This window comes from Bufo bufo, chromosome 4, assembly GCF_905171765.1.
Source record: "Bufo bufo chromosome 4, aBufBuf1.1, whole genome shotgun sequence".
NCBI classification, from domain to species: Eukaryota; Metazoa; Chordata; class Amphibia; order Anura; family Bufonidae; genus Bufo; species Bufo bufo.
In genome coordinates, this window is record NC_053392.1 from 185,967,702 (window position 1) to 185,988,940 (window position 21,239).

General features: G+C 40.7%; 1 pseudogene; it reads left to right on the forward strand.

Moving 5' to 3' along the window:
* Positions 1-6,780: 6,780 nt before the first annotated feature.
* LOC121000179 lies at positions 6,781-6,915 on the forward strand (annotated as a pseudogene).
* The last annotated feature ends 14,324 nt before the right edge of the window (positions 6,916-21,239 follow it).

A 21,239-nucleotide genomic window follows, 5' to 3' on the forward strand; every position in this document is an offset into this window, starting at 1 on the left:
TGAGCTCTTTTAATAGCTTTGGGTGTATCCCATCAGGCCCCTGTGACTTATTTGTATTAATTTTAGACAGCTGACTTAGAACCTCTTCCTCTGTAAAGACACATGCATCAAAAGATTCATTAGACTTCTTTCCTAACTGAGGTCCTTCTCCTTCATTTTCCTTTGTAAAAACTGAACAGAAATATTCATTGAGGCAGTCAGCTAGTTCTTTATCTTCTTCTATATACATTCCTTCTTTTGTTTTTAATTTGGTAATTCCTTGTTTTAGTTTCCTTTTTTCATTTATGTATCTGAAGAATGCCTTCTGGCCTTTTTTTCCTGACTGAGCTAATTTCTCTTCTGCCTGTGCTTTGGAAGCTCTTATAACTTGTTTGGCCTCTCTCTGCCTAATCTTATAAATTTGTCTGTCATCCTCGTTTTGTTTTTTTTTATAATTCCTAAATGCTATCTTTTTGTTTTTAATGATTTTGGCCACTTCTGCTGAGTACCACAGTGGTCTCTTCCTTTTTTTGCTTTTACTGACAAGCCTAATGCAATTTTCTGTTGCCTTCAATAGTGCCACTTTTAAGTAGTCCCATTTCTCCTGGACTCCAATGAAACTGTTCCAGTCTGATAGGGACTTGTATACCACTAATCTAATTTTAGAAAAGTCTGTTTTTCTAAAATCTAAAACTTTTGTTTTTGTGTGGTGTGACTCAGTCACTGTACTTATAGTAAACCACACTGACTGGTGATCACTAGATCCCAAGCTTTCCCCTACAGTAATATCAGATACCAAATTCCCATTTGTGAATACTAAATCTAAAATGGCCTCCTTCCGGGTTGGCTCCTCCACTACTTGCTGTAGAGATAATCCCAGTAGGGAATTTAGAATATCTGTACTCCTGGCAGAACTAGCTATTTTGGTTTTCCAGTTTACATCTGGAAGATTGAAGTCTCCCATAATGATAACTTCCCCCTTCAATGTCATTTTAGCTATTTCCTCAACTAGTAGATCATCTAATTCTTTGACTTGGCTAGGTGGTCTATATATCACACCTACACGAGTTGCCTTATGATTATCAAGCTGCACGGTAACCCAAACTGACTCTAAATTGTTCTCACTAACTTGTATCAAATTAGATTTTAGGTTATCTTTCACATACAGGGCCACCCCTCCCCCCTTCTTGCCTTCTCTGTCTTTCCTGTATAGAGAGAACCCTGGTATTGATATATCCCAGTCATTACTCCCCTTGAACCACGTCTCAGTAACAGCCACTACATCTATATTCTCAGATGCCATTATAGCCTCAAGTTCATTGATTTTATTTCCTAGACTGCGAGCATTTGTAGACAAGACTCTGAGCTTGTCATTTCTTAACCTTTGTGCTACTGCCCTTTTCTGGCATTGTTTCGGGGGGCAGTTGGACTGCTGGATTATCACTCTTTTGCCCCCCTTTCCTAGTTTAAATGCTTCTTAGCAAATACCTGGAACTGTTCACCGAGGACATTCGTTCCTTTGAGAGAAAGGTGCAAACCATCTTTCTTGTACAGTTCTTTTCCATTCCAACAAGAGCTAACATGAGACACAAAGCCAAACCCTTGGTTCAGACACCATTCACCAAGCCATACATTGAATTCCTTAATGCGCATCTTCCTGTCATGCTGAAGGTTATGCACAGGCAAAACTGCAGAGAATGAAACAGTTGATGCAACCTCCTGTATATCCTTTCCAAGTGTGTGAAAAGCTTCTTTCACCTTTGAAACCTCATTGCAAGCCAGATCGTTTGTCCCAAGATGGAGAATAACATCCACTTCCCTTTCCTGCTTTGCTTGCCTAACAATGTTCTGTGAACAAATGTTCTGTGATACTAGATTGCGCAGCAGCGCAGACCAGTATAGAAAAAATGGAAATCCCAGTATCGTATCGATACCAGGACAAAAGTATCTATTGGGTATCGAAATTTAGATACCCGCAACAACACTATTTGGCATGAGGTCCAGGCATCTGCAAGTTCCATGTCTGTGATATCGTCTGTGTTCCAGCATATATCTTGTGTCTGAACAGTGTCCTGTGTTTCCAGTTTTGTCTAGGTTCTTGTTAGTTTGCCTGGTTCCCTGTTTTGTATGTACATGGACCGCTAGTATTCTCTCCAGTGGCATTTGCCTTGCAGTTGTCGGCCGGGACCATCCCAAGAGGTAGCAACCTGGTGAACCCGTGAGAAAGGCTATCCCTACCATTAGGGGTATTGTGAAGAATGTAGAGTTGACTTAGACAATGCCCTTAGGGTTTGTCTCCAAGTCAAATTGGTGCACTTGGTTTTGTGATGTTTCATTTGCCACGGTTGATGACCTGTTTGTCCAGGTTTATTCCGGTTATGTTCTGTGACTTCATTAACAATATAGCCTTCATACTACCATAAAATGTATGGGCTTCACGGAGGTCTTTGCGATCTTGCTGCAAACATCGCAAGACTTGCTTTCTCTCGTGACATTTCAGTTATGCACATAAATTACAGTGTCAAAATCCAAAGCTGAACTCGGGTTCGTTAAGGCATCTGTTGACCCTTAGAATATGGCACACACACACCTTCATTCAGTTATTTATGAAAATATATTTTATAAAAAATTGCATAAAAGTTGATGTTAATGGTTAAAAGTGCAACCCCAAAAAACTGTTTTGTGCACCATACCTCCTAAAAATTCAGTATGTGAGTTCATACATACCACTAAGGGCTCTTTCACATTTGCGTTGTTTTGTTCCGGCATAGAGTTCCGTCGTCGGGCTCTTTGTCGGAAGAATCCTGATCAGGATTATCCCCATGCATTCTGAATGGAGAGATATCCGTTCAGGATGCATCAGGATGCCTTCAGTTCCGGACCGGAACGTTTTTTGGCCGGAGAAAATATCGCAGCATGCTGCGCTTTTTGCTCCGGGCAAAAATCCTGAACACTTGCCGCAAGGCCGGATCCGGAATTAATGCCCATTGAAAGGCATTAGTTCGGATCCGGCCTTAAGCTAAACGTCGTTTCGGCGCATTACCGGATCCGACGTTTAGCTTTTTCTTACTTGGTTACCATGGCTGCCAGGACACTAAAGTCCTGTTTGCCATGGTAAAGTGTAGTGGGGAGCGGGGGAGCAGTATACTTACCGTCCGTGCGGCTCCCGGGGCGCTTCAGATTGACGTCAGGGCGCCCCACGCGCATGGATGACGTGATCGCATGGATCACGTCATCCATGCGCATGGGGCGCTCTTACGTCATTCTGGAGCGCCCCGGGAGCCGCACGGACGGTAAGTATACTGCTCCCCCGCTCCCCACTACTACTATGGCAACCAGGACTTTAATAGCGTCCTGGCTGCCATAGTAACACTGAACGCATTTTGAGTACAAATGGAGTACACGACGGATCCGGACAACGCAAGTGTGAAAGAGGCCTAAGAGTGCATTGATGCAATTGTAGTTCTGGGTCTGTATCCATGGTTCATTCCATGGGCCACACAAAAAACATAGCATGTCCTATTCCTGTCCACAATCGCAGACAAGAATAGGCCATCCATGTGTGTTCCACCAAATGCGGAATGCACACGGACGGTATTCATGTTTTGCAGATCCACAATTTGGAGACCGCAAAACACATACGGTCGTGCGAATGTAGCCTTAGGCTTAAGTTTTTACATGCACATATGTTCATAAAATCACTAGAACTGGATTTTAAACTGGAAATTATAAAAAAAAAATACATACATTAAAAGAAAATGAATAACCAAATCTATATATATTTCTAGAAGCAGACAACCTGATGATTGTGGTTGCCTTGATGGAATGTTTGTCCAGCTTCATGTAACGTTGTGGCAAACAACCTTTGCCTGTGAATATTAGGAATTATATATGTATATAATAGAGATGAGTGAACTTCTTGAGATCCAATTCATGTCCGATTTGGCAAATTTTTCAAAAAGTTCAGATCGGACACAAATCAATTTGTCATGAATCAAAGAAACTCCAATTGCCCTGAAAATTGGCATGACTAAGAATTATTTTATGATAATATGTTATCTCTTTTTTTTTTTCATTTTTTACTCATTTTTGTTCCCCCCTTAACCTCAAAGCTCTTGATACTGAAGTATATAACTGAGTAGACGCATAACAAGCAGTGTGGTTAAAAATACACTGGGCTGTTGAATTAGTATTTCTTTTTCATATTCAAAAGCTTCCAAAAAGGCAGATGGTGTTTAAACACACATAGTGTTGTGGGAACTAAACAGAGCTTCAAAAAATTAGGCCTCAACAGTGGCAGGTCCCAGTCCCTGTTTAGGTACACACATGTTAATGTCAGAAGAAAGAGCAGCTTGTTCTGCGCAAGCGTACAAAAATTATGCTTTAATGGGATCAGAATGCCTGCCTGTATATGTAAACACAAGTGTTAATTGTCAGAATAAACAGTGGCTTGTTCTGAAAGAAAATCACAGAAAAAGATACAAAACATCCTGCACAATATGATAGCTGAATATGTGGATGCACATGGCAACATTTATAAAGAAAAAAATCATGGAAAATAATGCAAACATCCTGCACAATATGATAACTGAATATGTGGATGTACATGGCAACATTTATAAAGAAAAAAATCATGGAAAATAATGCACTAACACAATAGATGAAAACATAATATATGGACTAAGCCCTCACTCTGATATGATAAAATCTGAGCCAATATATTTTGATCAAAACAAATCTGTGCCCTTCTACACGCACCAAGGTGGCCTAATACCAGGGAACTACCAGGATAACGCCCATTGGTTTCACCAAATTAAAATCTATTGATTGACACAATGGTTGCGCATTCACTGCCGTAACGAGTATATCTACCGTATAACTTTGTGGCAGTTTTTTTATTGAAAAAATAAGCTATTACAAACACTACCAAATATGCAGTTTTAAATACATTTTGCTTAAAAAAAAAAAATTCCAGAACAAAACAGGAATTTTCACTAAACAGACCATAATTAATCCAAATGTATATTTTAATAATTTCATATCAAATAGTATATAAAATCTAGTAGCAGTGACATACATATACAAAAGAAAAGAAAAGAACCACAATAGACATGTCATATACCAAGAAAGAAACCCATTAATAAACTTGGTGCTAATATGTAGTACCCCCTCCCCACCATTAAAAGGGATTAAATAGGTATCCAAAATTGCATAGTGCAAACCCTTCATGAGGAAACGACATGCGAAACATGCATTGAGGTCTGAGCCACACCGGTCGGTATTACTTTTATTATGTATTCCCTGAGGAACTTTGTATAGTATATATTGCACTAGGCAATTTTTGATGTGATTTATCGTAGGAATCACATTGTATTCCAGTATGGAAGGGTTTGCACTATGCAATTTTGGATACCTATTTAATCCCTTTTAATGGTGGGGAGGGGTACTACATATGAGCGCCAAGCGCCAAGTTCATTAATGGGATTCTTTCTTGGTATATGACACGTCTATTCTGGTTCTTTTCTTTTGTATTTGTATGCTGTTGCTACTAGATTTTAAATACTATTTGATATAAAATTAATAAAATATACATTTGGATTAATTATGTGCTGCATATTTATAACTCCTGTTTGGTGTGGAGATTCTAATTGGTTATACAGAGCAATTATTTAGTTGGAGCTATTGTATTTTGGGTTAAAAATAAATAAATGCAGCAGTACTGTATAGAAACTGGTTATGGAATTCATATATTAGCTAAACATTGTGCATTTTATTTGGCAGAATATTCATATTATTTCAATAAACAGGTGGGTGACAAGCAGCTGGGGAAACAAAGGGACAAGGTGGGAAAAAAAATAATCCTGTGGGCTCCCAAGGTTCTACCAAGGGCCATACATATTAGACCCTCTACAAACCTTCAGGTTAGATTTAGTCACATCGTTTTGCTTTCTTATTCAGTTTACAGTACTGTACATATAATTAGCAAACACCTTCATTTTCCGGGCAACCTGAGGTTGTGGAAATGCAGTTCACTGTGTAGTCTGATGGTGTCATCATGTAACCATGATATTGAACTGGTGCAGTGCGTGTTTTTACTGAGACACTTAATATATTATTCTGTAATTTTTGTCTTGGAAGTAATGAGGCCTGACAGCTTTGGCTTGTGCATGATAACAATCCCACACTGGTATCTTTAAAATTCTGCATTGCCAAATTCATAAGGGAAGATATGACTTCTGCAAAATGACAGTAAACATGCTTCATTTTATAAGACATTTGTGGTTAACAACCTGAAACAATAGAGTGTTTCCTGAGCTACAGCTAAACTAATTTAGGTTATATTAAATGTACTGATCTGGAAGCTAAACCTCTTTTACCGGGGATGTCTACAGACATATATTGTTTAATTCTCATGCACTGTGTTTAAATATATCATTGTGGAAAAGAAATAAAAAAATATTGTAAGAACTGTAAATTGTTTTTGTAAAGGCTGGAAAGAGGTTGTTCACAAACACTGATCATTTTATAAGATACTGTTTTGTCTACAGCAAATACGACTTTATAAAGAATTCTCTTTGTGTCCCAGCAGATAAGCCATGTCTCCCTTCCTTCTCCTCATCATCCTATGTCTGGCTGTAAGACAACTGGCTGCAGCAGAAGCTTCCCTTTCTTCCTTGTCTGCAGTAGGACACAAATTTTGTTAAGCTGCACCTGTTACCCCCACTCCCTCAGTTGTTCACCAGTTGAAAATGGAAATGCTTGACCTCTTTGTTCTCTGGAGGATTTCAACTGGAGACAGTCAGTTTCAGGAACATATACATGCACATACTGTACTCTAAAATTGGAGCAATGCATAGATGATTAGCATAGCCCCTACACAAGGATCACATGGATTTTTTTAAAGGGCTTCTGTCACCCCACTAAAGTCATATTTTTTTTTTGGGCTAGTTAAATTACTTATATTGCGATATATGAAAATATAATGGTGTTACTTACTTTGATTCAGCAGTTTCTTCTAAAAACAAAGTTTTATAATATGTAAATTAGGTCTCTACCAGCAAGTAGGGCGGCTACTTGCTGGTAGCAGCTGCAGAAAACCGCCCCCTTGTCATGTTGATTGACAGGGCCAGCCGGGATCTCCTCCTCCGGCTGGCCCTGTCGGCATTTCAAAAATTGCGCGCCTGTGTTCATTCAGCGCAGGCGCTCTGAGATGAGGAGGTTCGCCTCCTCAGAACTCCCTCAGTGCGCCTGCGCAGGCGCACTGAGGGAGTTCTGAGGAGGCGAGCCTCCTCATCTCAAAGCGCCTGCGCCGAATGAACACAGGCGCGCGATTTTTGACATGCCGACAGGGCTGGCCGGAGGAGGAGATCCCGGCTGGCCCTGTCAATCAACACGACGAGGGGGCGGTTTTCTGCAGCTGCTACCAGCAAGTAGCCGCCCTACTTGCTGGTAGAGACCTAATTTACATATTATAAAACTTCGTTTTTAGAAGAAACTGCTGAATCAAAGTAAGTAAGACCATTATATTTTCATATATCGCAATATAAGTAATTTAACTAGCCCAAAAAAAAAAAAGACTTTAGTGGGGTGACAGAAGCCCTTTAAAGCAGTTCAGTTCATATATCTTTGCTTTTTTTAAAAGGGGTTGACTGGTTTAGTAGAAAAGACAGTCTATTAGCTAGAGCACGTTGAGTTTGGGAATAATTGTTCTTTCATGTAACCTTTCAGAATAAGCTGTCATGTACGATTTCTTTAGGAAATTCTGGGCAAATGGGAAAATTCACTGACAAGCCAACATTTTTACAGACACTCACTGGTATATACAATTATAAAATTTGAAAATGTTTCATAAAAAAAATTAATAATGGCAAACAGTGCTCAGTCAGTAATAACTGAAGTGATCCACGCCAGGATTGATTCCATCCTGAGACACGTCAAAAAAGTGATAAAATAATGAAAAACAGATTAGTTGCACATTAGTATTAGTTGGTTAGTCCTAGTCAATATTATGATCCATTCCTCATAAATACCATACAATGGGCTATATTTTCTGTAGTCATTTTACCCGCCTGTTACATATTGATCTATGTGTCTTGTGGAATGATTTGAACTACAAAATTATCTTTGTACTATGAACCCTCTGATACATATGCTGTGGAGTTCCCTGTGCTAGTGGAATAAAAAAAAAAAAAAAAAAGCTCTTGAATGTCACCAATCGAGAAATGCAGAATGTGGTTTGTGCTTCAATGAGATGGATCTGTCTATCAAGTGGAGCAGTTTCTCCAATGCTTCAGGGCAACATCTGCTATATGCCTTTCCCTGGCATAGTCTAAACTATATTCCCCTTTCCTCCTTACACTGATCCAGCTGCCAAGTCTCAGCAGCAATAAAACATTCTGGCACAAGTTCTTCAACCATGTCTTGACCCACTCCCTCTCTTATCATGACTAAAGGCAGGTTATATAACTATCCTGTGGCTTGTAGCTAGAGTTATGACAGCCACTGTGAATTGTTATACAGCCTGCAGAACTATACCTATGTGTGTAATATTCATCCAAAAAAATTATATAATGAAGTAAAAACATGTGGTGGTTTCCCTTTGCTCTGCTACATGCTGCTGCTATCACTGAACTGGCGTACTTACTCTATCTCATGACTGGTTGTAGAGACAAATAGTCACATAAAGAAAAAGGTGAACAGTACTCCAATGTAAGCAAAATCACAATAATGCATGCCAACCAATAGGCTTTGTCTGACTCATCCATCAAAAAAAAAAAAAAAAAATGAGTCTAGCACTTAATTAGTTTTAACACAGCTGGTGTGGACCCACTGTGTCACTGAGATTTGACTTTTGACCACTCTCAAAGACATTATCTTCTTGGCACCCTTGGTTTTCACCCTTACACCCTTTTCAAGGATTTGGACCTTGTTGGAGGGGAAACAATAGGCAGCTACTTCTTGCCGAAGTCTCCTTTCAGTGTCAGACTGGTGCATGGCAGCAAGGGGATAGACAAGAGCATGGTCAATGGACAAGCCAAGGTCAGGGCAGGCAGAGTTTTTCAATATGGTAAACAAACAATAGGTCAGGGCAGGTGGAAAATGGTCAATATAATGAACAGACAGAGGTCAGGATGGGTGGAACAGCATAACCAGACAGAGGTCCGGTATTGAAGTTTAGAAGATACAAGAACCTTTCCAGTGACCAGCCTAGTTTGAAACCTTATTGCTCAGGCACCCTCCCATAGGGGAAGGTGCCTTATATATCCCCGGAAGAACAGCCAATGGCTGGGGGTTAATTGAGTCATGCACTGTCACTTTAAGAGGTAAGTAGAGCTTGCATGCCCTAAGAAAACATACACAGGAGGCAGAGACATGGAATGACAGAGATAGATCACACACCAACAATCATTCCCACCTGGAGATGAGATATGCCGGTAGCAAAAACCACCACAACCATTGAAGTGTAGGACTAGTGAGTATTTCTAAGGGCCTGCCCACCAGGAAAAAGAATGTGCCGGCATGCACAGTCCTCCTCATCACAGTAGTTAAGTAGTTGAATAAACTATGTAAGTGCTGTCCTTCAAAGGGTTGTGTCATCTGAGACATTGGTGGCATATTGCTAGGATATGCCACAAATGTCAGATACTGTAAATGTAGGTCCCACCTCTGGGATCTGCATCTATCTCTAGAAAATAACCCCTTAAGTGGGGCTCCTCATCTTGTTCACCCTCATCTTCCTCATGCTCATGTTGGTCATCCTCTTCCTCCATGGCAGAGTCCCTTTGTGTGTCCCGAGCCACTAGAAGCAGACAGCACGATGCATTAGCTGCCCTTCTTCTGCCATAGTCCCCTGCTGTATGAGTGTCAGCGTCTGTTTTATTATAAATAAGAGCGTCTGACAAACCTTGTGGCCTCTTTGAAGGGCTTTAGCCCTCAATAGGCATCTCAGATGAGCTGCCACTGCCTGACCTCAAAGCAAAACATGCTCCCTGCTACTGAGGCTGTCTGGTGCATGACAAAATCATCCAAATTGTATATATGTAAACAGACAATTGAGGCTTGATAATAAATTTCTCGTTAATACACAAAGGTGGGTTGCTGCGATACCTTGTGTCTTGTAGTAATCTCATATATATCCTGGTTTAATTACATTTAGCAATTCGCAAAAAAATAAATAAATTCCAACTGTGTGGAAACTGAATATACATAATACATATACATGATTTTCAATTTCTCAATAATACACACTGGTATATTGCTGCCACACCATGAATATTGCTGCAGTAATCACGTATATATGCAGCTTCATTAAATTGAACCACCCCAAAAAGTGTAAATTGCGACTGTTTGGAAACTATATATACAGTCAGGTCCATAAATATTGGGACATCGATACAATTCTAACATTTTTGGCTCTATACACCACCACAATGGATTTGAAATGAAACGAACAAGATGTGCTTTAACTGCAGACTGTCAACTTTAATTTGAGGGTATTTACATTCAAATCTGGTGAACAGTGTAGGAATTACAACAGTTTGCATATGTGCCTCCCACTTGTTAAGGAACCAAAAGTAATGGGACAATTGGCTTCTCAGCTGTTCCATGGCCAGGTGTGTGTTATTCCCTCATTATCCCAATTACAATGAGCAGATAAAAGGTCCAGAGTTCATTTCAAGTGTGCTATTTGCATTTGTAATCTGTTGCTGTCAACTCTCAAGATGAGATCCAAAGAGCTGTCACTATCAGTGAAGCAAGCCATCATTAGGCTGAAAAAACAAAACAAACCCATCAGAGAGATAGCAAAAACATTAGGCGTGGTCAAAACAACTGTTTGGAACGTTCTTAAAAAGAAGGAACGCACCGGTGAGCTCAGCAACACCAAAAGACCCGAAGAATTGGTGGATGACCGAAGAATTCTTTCCCTGGTGAAGAAAACACCCTTCACAACAGTTGGCCAGATCAAGAACTCTCTCGCAGAGGTAGATGTATGCGTGTCAAAGTCAACAATCAAGAGAAGACTTCACCAAAGTGAATACAGAGGGTTCACCACAAGATGTAAACCATTGGTGAGCGTCAAAAACAGGAAGGCCAGATTAGAGTTTGCCAAAAGACATCTAAAAAAAGCCTTCACAGTTCTGGAACAACATCCTATGGACAGAGGAGACCAAGGTCAACTTGTACCAGAGTGATGGGAAGAGAAGAGTATGGAGAAGGAAAGGAACTGCTCATGATCCTAAGCATACCACCTCATCAGTAAAGCATGGTGGTGGTAGTGTCATGGCGTGGGCATATATGGCTGCCAATGGAACTGGTTCTCTTGTATTTATTGATGATGTGACTGCTGACAAAAGCAGCAGGATGAATTCTGAAGTGTTTCGGGCAATATTATCTGCTCATATTCAGCCAAATGCTTCAGAACTTATTGGACGGCACTTCACAGTGCAGATGGACAATGACCCAAAGCATACTGCAAAAGCAACCAAAGGGAAAGAATTGGAATGCTATGCAATGGCCAAGTCAATCACCTGACCTGAATCCGATTGAGCATGTATTTCACTTGCTGAAGACAAAACTGAAGGGAAAATGCCGCAAGAACAAGCAGGAACTGAAGACAGTTGCAGTAGAGGCCTGGCAGAGCATCACCAGGGATGAAACCCAGTGTCTGGTGATGTCTATGCGTTCCAGACATCAGGCTGTAATTGACTGCAAAGGATTTGCAACCAAGTATTAAAAAGTGAATGTTTGATTTATGATTATTATTCTGTCCCATTGCTTTTGGTTCCTTAACAAGTGGGAGGCACATATGCAAACTGTTGTAATTCCTACACCGTTCACCTGATTTGGATGTAAATACCCTCAAATTTAAGCTGCCAGTCTGCAGTTAAAGTTTTATTTCAAATCCATTGTGGTGGTGTATAGAGCCAAAAATGTTAAAATTGTGTCGATGTCCCAATATTTATGGACCAGACTGTATAAGTAGATGAATGATTGAGGCTTGACTCTCAATTTCTTTTTAATACACACAGGTAGATTTCAGCTATATTTTGTATCTTCTAGAAATCACCTATATATGCTGGTTTAATTAAATTTAACAATCCCCCCCAAAAATTTTATTCTAATGACTGATGCTTGATGCTCAATTTTTCAATAATACACATTGGTAGATTGCTGCCACATCATGGGTATTGCTTCAGTAATCACGTATATATGCAGTTTCATTAAATTGAACCCCCACCAAAAAAAAATATATAGAAATTGCGACCATTTGGAAACTGAATATACGTAAAGGAATGATTGAGACTCGACATTTAATTTCTCGTTAATACACACACATAGATTGCTGCTATACCTTGTGTCTGGCAGTAATATATATATACTGGTATAATTACATTTAACAATCCCCCCAAAATTTAAATTCTAACCATGTTGAAACTGAATATACGCAATCGGACGATTGAGGCTTGACACTAAATTGCACCTTAATACACACTGGTATATTACTGCCACACCATGGGTATTGCTGCAGTAATTACGTATGTATGCGTCTTTATTAAATTGAACCCCACAAAATAAAAGGATTTCTGTGAAAAAGTGTGTGGGGGTGGGGGGAATGAAAGTATTTGCTTGCAGGTAGCTGCTTTTGAGGTGCACCTGCACTTCTGATAGCCGTCACAGTCAGCCAAAGGTCTTGTCTTCTCTTTCTCTGTCTGTCAGCTGCCCTGCTTCTCTCTGTTTAACACACACACACACACACACACACTTCTTCTTTGGAGTCCTAACTTTTCCCTTCACTCTCCCTGGCAATAGGCTTCATTGATTTCTCACTATCCTTCATTGTTTTTTTCACTCTCCCTGACTTCCTAAGATCGTTTTCCTGGGAGACACTGTAACACCTAACCACCCTCATTCACAGCCCAGCACAGAATGGCGTTCTACATGCTTCATTAGGGCACCTCCGTGCCTGCTTCAGCACTGATTGGCTCATTGAGGCTGTCTGTCAGCCTGGAAGCCAATCAGGGCAAGCCATCTCCCCCACTTCCTCTCAAGGTCATGTGAGAACCCTTCTTCCTCCCTAGTGTTTTTTTCCCACCATGTGCACCAAAATGGTGGTATGTTCAGTTTTAGTGGATCTGTCCATAACAAACCTGAAAATATTCGGGTTTGTCCGAAAAATAGCAAAGTTTGGACCTAACCCAGGTCCGAACTGGTTCACTCATCTTTACTCAGGGTCATACATAACAGTCTTCTAAACCCTTCCAACTTTTTGCCATCTTCATCTTGCTCGCAGAGGGTTTAAAACTACTGGTGTAAAATCAGAGAGAGCCAACAACCAATTAATAAATATTAGAGACATCATTGGATCTCCTAAACAACATATTCAGATTGTTATTTAGCAAACCTGGTGCCAATGTGATTACTTGAGAATCAATCCTAAAGACTTTCTAATGAATAATGACATTGGGAAAAAACACAATTGGAAAAGTACACAGGATATTGCTTTAAGAAAATTCAGACTTGCTGTTCAGGTAATTATTGCATTTCTTTGTAAGTAGCAGGTGCAATGATGGGGAACAGCAATTGCGCCACCCCCTGTCATTGAAACCCTAGGATCATCACTGATCGCGACAACTGAGATGAAAAATGAGGGCTTTCAGGGGTTAAGAGGCCGTCACGGTCATTTTAATTGAAGATCCTGCGCAAAATCTTGTGCGGTGCATGATGACATCATCACGTTGGCCAGTGGGGTGACATCATACGTTACCACATACAATATTACGCATGGGATCTTTAATCAAGATGGCCGTGGTGGCCTCTTTATGCTCAAATGGATGAGGTGTGTAGGATTTAATTAAATTTTTTTGCCATTTCAGGGAAAATTGATTTGTTACAGCGAAGCACGAAGAAATTCAGCTTCACAACGAATCAAAGTTTCCCTGAAATTCGGATCGAAGTCTACTTTGGATACTTCTATTTGTTCAACCCTACTTATGGCCTTAGCAACTTGTCTCTTTTTTGGACTTGTCTAACATGGTGGATAAATTGTAATCAATTTGAATACCATGTTTTCCCATTATGTAATACTGTATATATTTTTTTATAATTATATGGACAAAGTAAAGCTGAATGAATGGTCATGAACAGAATACAGTCATGAAGGGCTGAAGAAAGAAACAGTTGAAGTGTCTGATGTGTATGACTGGCTTTAAACCCTAAGGACTTTTACACATGAGCATGTCCACTGTGGGAATCATGCTCCATGTGTGAGCGTGATCCTCTGTTCTGGACTTGCAGGACCGCATAGCATTATCATGATTTATAATGCTGTGTGCCTCTGCGTGACCTTACTTCTACAGAGTAGCGTGTAAAGGCAAGTTGTTTACTGTATAGACAGAGAAACAGGGCGCACCATAGGGTAAAAACATTTGGAAATTTAAATTTTACTCCAATTTAGGATGCTCACCTTATAGGGTGGTGCAATTATAGGCACAACGCTATTGTAGACGTGCCGGAGATAAATTCAATCCCCAATATAGAGGTAGGTATGCAGCCACGGATGCAGGTGTCCTCGGATAAGCGTGCCTAGGCCCACACAGAGGAATGGAATGAAGTGAAAAAGAAGAAGCATCCCTCGGCGCAAGGAACCAACCAAAGGCGGATGATGAATCTTCAAAAGTATTTATTGCAATCACACAACGCGTTTCGGGGAAAGGGTCCCCTTCATCAGGTGGAGAATATTGCATAACAGATGGACAAACATGCTGGATATATATACACACAAAAATGGTCACATGCAAGAGAGGTCAGGGGGGAGGTGGGCGTCACCTCAAAACCTCCCCAAACTGGAATCAAAGCAATAAATATACAAACTGGTGAAATAGGATACATACATATATTAACTGGCCCATTGGGCTTACAGGCTACCACATGAATGTATTTTAATCATTGACAGACATAAACATCGCTTTGAGGTGCAGCCCATCGCTAAAGGAGGAGGAACAGCGTCACACAGGGTCACATGATCGCGGATCCGATCATGTGACCTATGATGCAAATCCGTTGCTAGGTGACGTGACGCTTCCAGGCAGGCATGAAGGGAGGCTCGGCAGACGGAAGAATCAGGCGTCATGCTGCCTTCGTGATGCGATCAGCAGCGCTGTAGGAAAGTGCTTGTGATTCCCTACTTCACTAGGAATAATCGATCCACAGGGCAATATAATATTTTAAAAGAACCAGAAAGAGGGGGGGGGGAACGGGGAAGGGGAGGAGCGGGGTATCGGGTTGAAAACATATTCCTACATAACTCTGAAGGACTAAAAGATATATTAATAATGACATAATTATAAAATATAAATAGATCAATAGAAAGTAGATAAATAAATAGAGAATAGGATCCAGGATGCATGATTATAAATATACATATAATACATATAATTAAATATAATTAATTCTCCCTGCACTTTGTGTGGCTATCATGGCCCATAACAGGTAGGAACTAGTGTTAGGGACCACTCATAGAGGCGACCTTGACGTGGTGAGTGGCTTATTACGCTTTGGCCAAAATGTACACCAATGCCTCATTCAACATCCAGCATAGAGGCAGGGCAGAGTGCTGGTTGCAGAGTGCTATTGCATTTGTGTTTTTGCGTTTGTATGTGTATTTCGCCATAGCGATGTGCACCTGCATACAGGGTTGTGCTGACTGAACCCCCCAAATATAATTAATTGATTGCAAAAAATGCACTTTAAAAATGATAGATTTTGTATAAGCATAAAATATAGTATAAAATATAAATAGATCATGCAGGAAAATACCTTACGTTAGTACAGGAGACATGAAATCTATCCATCCATACCATAAAAAATTGAATAAATGATTAATTGATTGGATGATTAGTTAAAAGATAGCACAATAAGAGAAGATAATGTATAAGTATATATATACACTGCTCAAAAAAATAAAGGGAACACTTAAACAACACAATGTAACTCCAAGTCAATCACACTTCTGTGAAATCAAACTGTCCACTTAGGAAGCAACACTGAGTGACAATCAATTTCACATGCTGTTGTGCAAATGGGATAGACAACAGGTGGAAATTATAGGCAATTAGCAAGACACCACCAATAAAGGAGTGGTTCTGCAGGTGGTGACCACAGAGCACTTCTCAGTTCCTATGCTTCCTGGCTGATGCTTTGGTCACTTTTGAATGCTGGCGGTGCTTTCACTCTAGTGGTAGCATGAGACGGAGTCTACAACCCACAGAAGTGGCTCAGGTAGTGCCGCTTATCCAGGATGGCACATCAATGCGAGCTGTGGCAAGAAGGTTTGCTGTGTCTGTCAGCGTAGTGTCCAGAGCATGGAGGCACTACCAGGAGACAGGCCAGTACATCAGGAGACGTGGAGGAGGCCGTAGGAGGGCAACAACCCAGCAGCAGGACCGCTACCTCCGCCTTTGTGCAAGGAGGAACAGGAGGAGCACTGCCAGAGCCCTGCAAAATGACCTCCAGCAGGCCACAAATGTGCATGTCAGAAACAGACTCCATGAGGGTGATATGAGGGCCCGACGTCCACAGGTGGGGGTTGTGCTTACAGCCCAACACCGTGCAGGATGTTTGGCATTTGCCAGAGAACACCAAGATTGGCAAATTCGCCACTGGCGCCCTGTGCTCTTCACAGATGAAAGCAGGTTCACACTGAGCACATGTGACAGACGTGACAGAGTCTGGAGACGCCGTGGAGAACGTTCTGCTGCCTGCAACATCCTCCAGCATGACCGGTTTGGCATTGGGTCAGTAATGGTGTGGGGTGGCATTTCTTTGGAGGGCCGCACAGCCCTCCATGTGCTCGCCAGAGGTAGCCTGACTGCCATTAGGTACCGAGATGAGATCCTCAGACCCCTTGTGAGACCATATGCTGGTGCAGTTGGCCCTAATGCAAGACAATGCTAGACCTCATGTGGCTGGAGTGTGTCAGCAGGTCCTGCAAGACGAAGGCATTGATGCTATGGACTGGCCCGACCGTTCCCCAGACCTGAATCCAATTGAGCACATCTTGGACATCATGTCTCGCTCTATCCACCAACGTCACGTTGCACCACAGACTGTCCAGGAGTTGGCAGATGCTTTAGTCCAGGTCTGGGAGGAGATCCCTCAGGAGACCGTCCGCCACCTCATCAGAAGCATGCACAGGTGTTGTAGGGAGGTCATACAGGCACGTGGAGGCCACACACACTACTGAGCCTCATTTTGACTTGTTTTAAGGACATTACATCAAAGTTGGATCAGCCTGTAGTGTGTTTTTCCACTTTAATTTTGAGTGTGACTCCAAATGCAGACCTCCATGGGTTGAAAAATTTGATTTCCATTTTTTTATTTATGTGTGAATTTGTTGTCAGCACATTCAACTATGTAAAGAACAAAGTATTTCAGAAGAATATTTAATTAACTCAGATCTAGGATGTGTTATTTTTGTGTTCCCTTTATTGTGTTCCCAAAAAAGACTATAATAATAATAATAATAATAATAATTTCACTCTATTCTCCGTACAAAAATCATCAGTCTTGTAACCCTAAAGATTTATTTCAAATGCCTCATTCAGACCGTTTGGATTGAGGCAATCAAGTTTAAAAATCCAATACATTTCGCGTTTGCGGACTGTCTGGATGGCATTACGGCAGCTGTCATTTACCTGTTCGATGGGTGTGACCTTAAAGCCAGAAAAACACCCATCGTGATGCTCTGTCGCATGGCGAGATATACTATGCTGTAAAAATGTCTTTTTTACATTAGATCTATGCTTTTTAAGCCTATTACGTAGCGTTTGGATGGTGCGACCCACATACTGTAGGCCGCATGGGCATTCCAGCAGGTAAATGACATTCTGGGAGCCACAGCTGAGATGATTTTTTATAGAAAAGGAATCCCTAGTGGATTTACTGCAAAAGGACGATGTGGTACTGATGGTCATACAACACAAACACCTGGATAAATTGCATTGGTAGCTCCCTAAAGGTCTTGAGACTAAATTACTCATAGTCGGCTTCACATGTTGTGAGGGTATGGGTCTAAGTCTACTGGGGGCCAGAGCATTTTTAAGGGTTTGGGCCCTCCTGAAAGTTAATCTGGGCTGTCCTGGTAACATTTGTCTCAAATGTTGATCCCTTTTCAATATGTGTCAATGCTGGGACAATATATCTCTGATGGCGTGATGATTATTCCCATATGTCGTCAAAAAATTCATACAGAAATGTTCATTGCTGTCTTGTGTTTTTTTGCTCTTGGTAAGACATAAATTTTGGGATAGGCCCCTGGCTCTTTCATATGCAGCTTAAATAATCTTCGGGGGATATCCTTTCTTTAAAAACCTGCCACGAATGATTTCACTTTGGCAAATAAAATCCTTGTCAAGACGCAATTGCTCCCTATCCCAAAATTTATGTCTTACCAAGAGCAAAAAAACACAAGACAGCAATGAACATTTCTGTATGAATTTTTTGACGACATATGGGAATAATCATCACGCCATCAGAGATATATTGTCCCAGTATTGGCACATATTGAAAAGGGATCCACATTTGAGACAAATGTTACCAGGACAGCCCAGATTAACTTTCAGGAGGGCCCAAACCCTTAAAAATGCTCTGGCCCCCAGTAGACTTAGACCCATACCCTCACAACATGTGAAGCCGACTATGAGTAATTTAGTCTCAAGACCTTTAGGGAGCTACCAATGCAATTTATCCAGGTGTTTGTGTTGTATGACAATCAGTACCACATCGTCCTTTTGCAGTAAATCCACTGGGGATTCCTTTTCTATAAAAAATCATCTCAGCTGTGGCTCCCAGAATGTCATTTACCTGCTGGAATGCCCATGCGGCCTACAGTATGTAGGTCGCACCATCCAAACGCTACGTAATAGGCTTAACAAGCATAGATCTAATGTAAAAAAGACATTTTTACAGCATAGTATATCTCGCCATGCGACAGAGCATCACGATGGGTGTTTTTCTGGCTTTAAGGTCACACCCATCGAACAGGTAAATGACAGCTGCCGTAATGCCATCCAGACCCTCCGCAAACGCGAAATGTATTGGATTTTTAAACTTGATTGCCTCAATCCAAACGGTCTGAATGAGGCATTTGAAATAAATCTTTAGGGTTACAAGACTGTTGATTTTTGTACGAAGAATAGAGTGAAATTATTATTATTATTATTATTATAGTCTTTTTTGCTATTACTATTTTTTACGGAATGTCATTTATTTATATATATATATATATATATATATATATATATAGACGTAGAAAAAGGGCAGCACTCCAATAGATAAAATATCAAAAAACTTTATTTACCCATAAGGCTGTAGCCACAGCTATATGTAGCTACAGCCTTATGGGTAAATAAAGTTTTTTGATATTTTATCTATTGGAGTGCTGCCCTTTTTCTACGTCTGCATCATTGGATTGGCTTGTATCCACATTGGGCTTTTTTGCACCCTTCATTCCCTTTTTTTCTGTGACGGTGCTGCCATCTTTTTTCTTTTTTTATATATATATATATATATATATATACTTATACATTATCTTCTCTTATTGTGATAGCTTTTAACTAATCATCCAATCAATTAATCATTTATTCAATTTTTTATGGTATGGATGGATAGATTTGATGTCTCCTGTACTATCTTAAGGTATTTTCCTGCATGATCTTTTTATATTTTATACTATATTTTATGCTTATACCAAATCTATAATTTTTAAAGTGCATTTTTTGCAATCAATTAATTATATTTAATTATATGTATTATATGTATATTTATAATCATGCATCCTGGATCCTATTGTCTATTTATTTATCTACTTTCTATTCATCTATTTATATTTTATAATTATGTCATTATTAATATATCTTTTAGTCCTTCAGAGTTATGTAGGAATATGTTTTCATATGTTTTCGATATTGTAACTAAAGTGTATAGCATGTATGTATGTATGTATGTGAAGACCCATAGAAAGGAAATTTTTTTTTTTGCTTACAGTATGCCATTAGATGGGCTCCCATTAAAGGGAACCTGTCACCACAAAATGCAATGCAATCAACAGGAAAGTATGTTATAGAGCAAAAGAAGCTGAGCAGATATATTTTCACAAAAAGATTCAGGAACACAGGAAATTCTTAACATAAGGATTTGCAAAATTTCCACTTCCCCTGCAAAGTCAATGGAAAAATTAGCAACAAATCTGTGCTCTTTCTGCAGCAGAAATTGACATGCTGTTGATTTAAAAAGTATGCCATAGGTAATTTCTGTGGGCAAAAATGTTTTCATCGTGTGTGAAAGGGAAATGAAGGTAAAGGACCTTGTTACGCTGAGCGCTCCGGGTCCCCTGCTGGCCTCGGAGCGCTCACAGCATATGCCCCCAGGCAGCACTCCAGCGTCTCGGCGTGTGCGTCCTCGCTCTCTAGGGCGCGCGCGCGCCGGGACTCTTAGATTCAAAGGACCAGTGCACCAATGATTGGTGCCTGGTCCAAAGGGGTTATTAAGGGTTAAGGTTGTGAGAGGCAGTGCTGACTTAATTAGGCTGCTCCTGTGCACTGCCCATTTATACCTTCTTCTCCCACAGCCTTTTGTGCCTTGTGCCTCAGAGAAAGCGTTCCCTACGATGTTAGTTTGCCTTACCTGTTGCCGTACCCGTTGCTACCGTCCACTCGCCTTTGAACCTTTGCCGCCTGCCCTGACCGCTGCTACGTCCGACTACACTCTTACCTTCTCCCTGTGTACCATGCCTTATCAGCTGCCAGAGAGGTCGAGTTGTTACTAGGGGACACGACCTGGTAGTTACCGCCGCGGCAAATCCATCCCGCCTAGCGGCGGGCTCTGGTGAAGACCAGTAACTGCTTAGAACCGGTCCTCTAGTACAACCCGCGCCATCGCCTCTCTGGTCCAGAGGATTCACTACCTGTCCTGCCGGTTCGTGACAGACCTCAGTTTGGAAAGAAGACTAATGAATCTTTTGATGCATGTGTCTTTACAGAGGAAGAGGTTCTAAGTCAGCTGTCTAAAATTAATACAAATAAGTCACAGGGGCCTGATGGGATACACCCAAAGCTATTAAAAGAGCTCAGCGGTGAACTAGCAAAACCATTAACAGATTTATTTAACCAATCACTGGCAACACGAGTCGTCCCAGAAGATTGGAAATTAGCATATCTTGTGCCCATTCACAAGAAAGGTAGTAGGGAGGAATCGGGCAACTA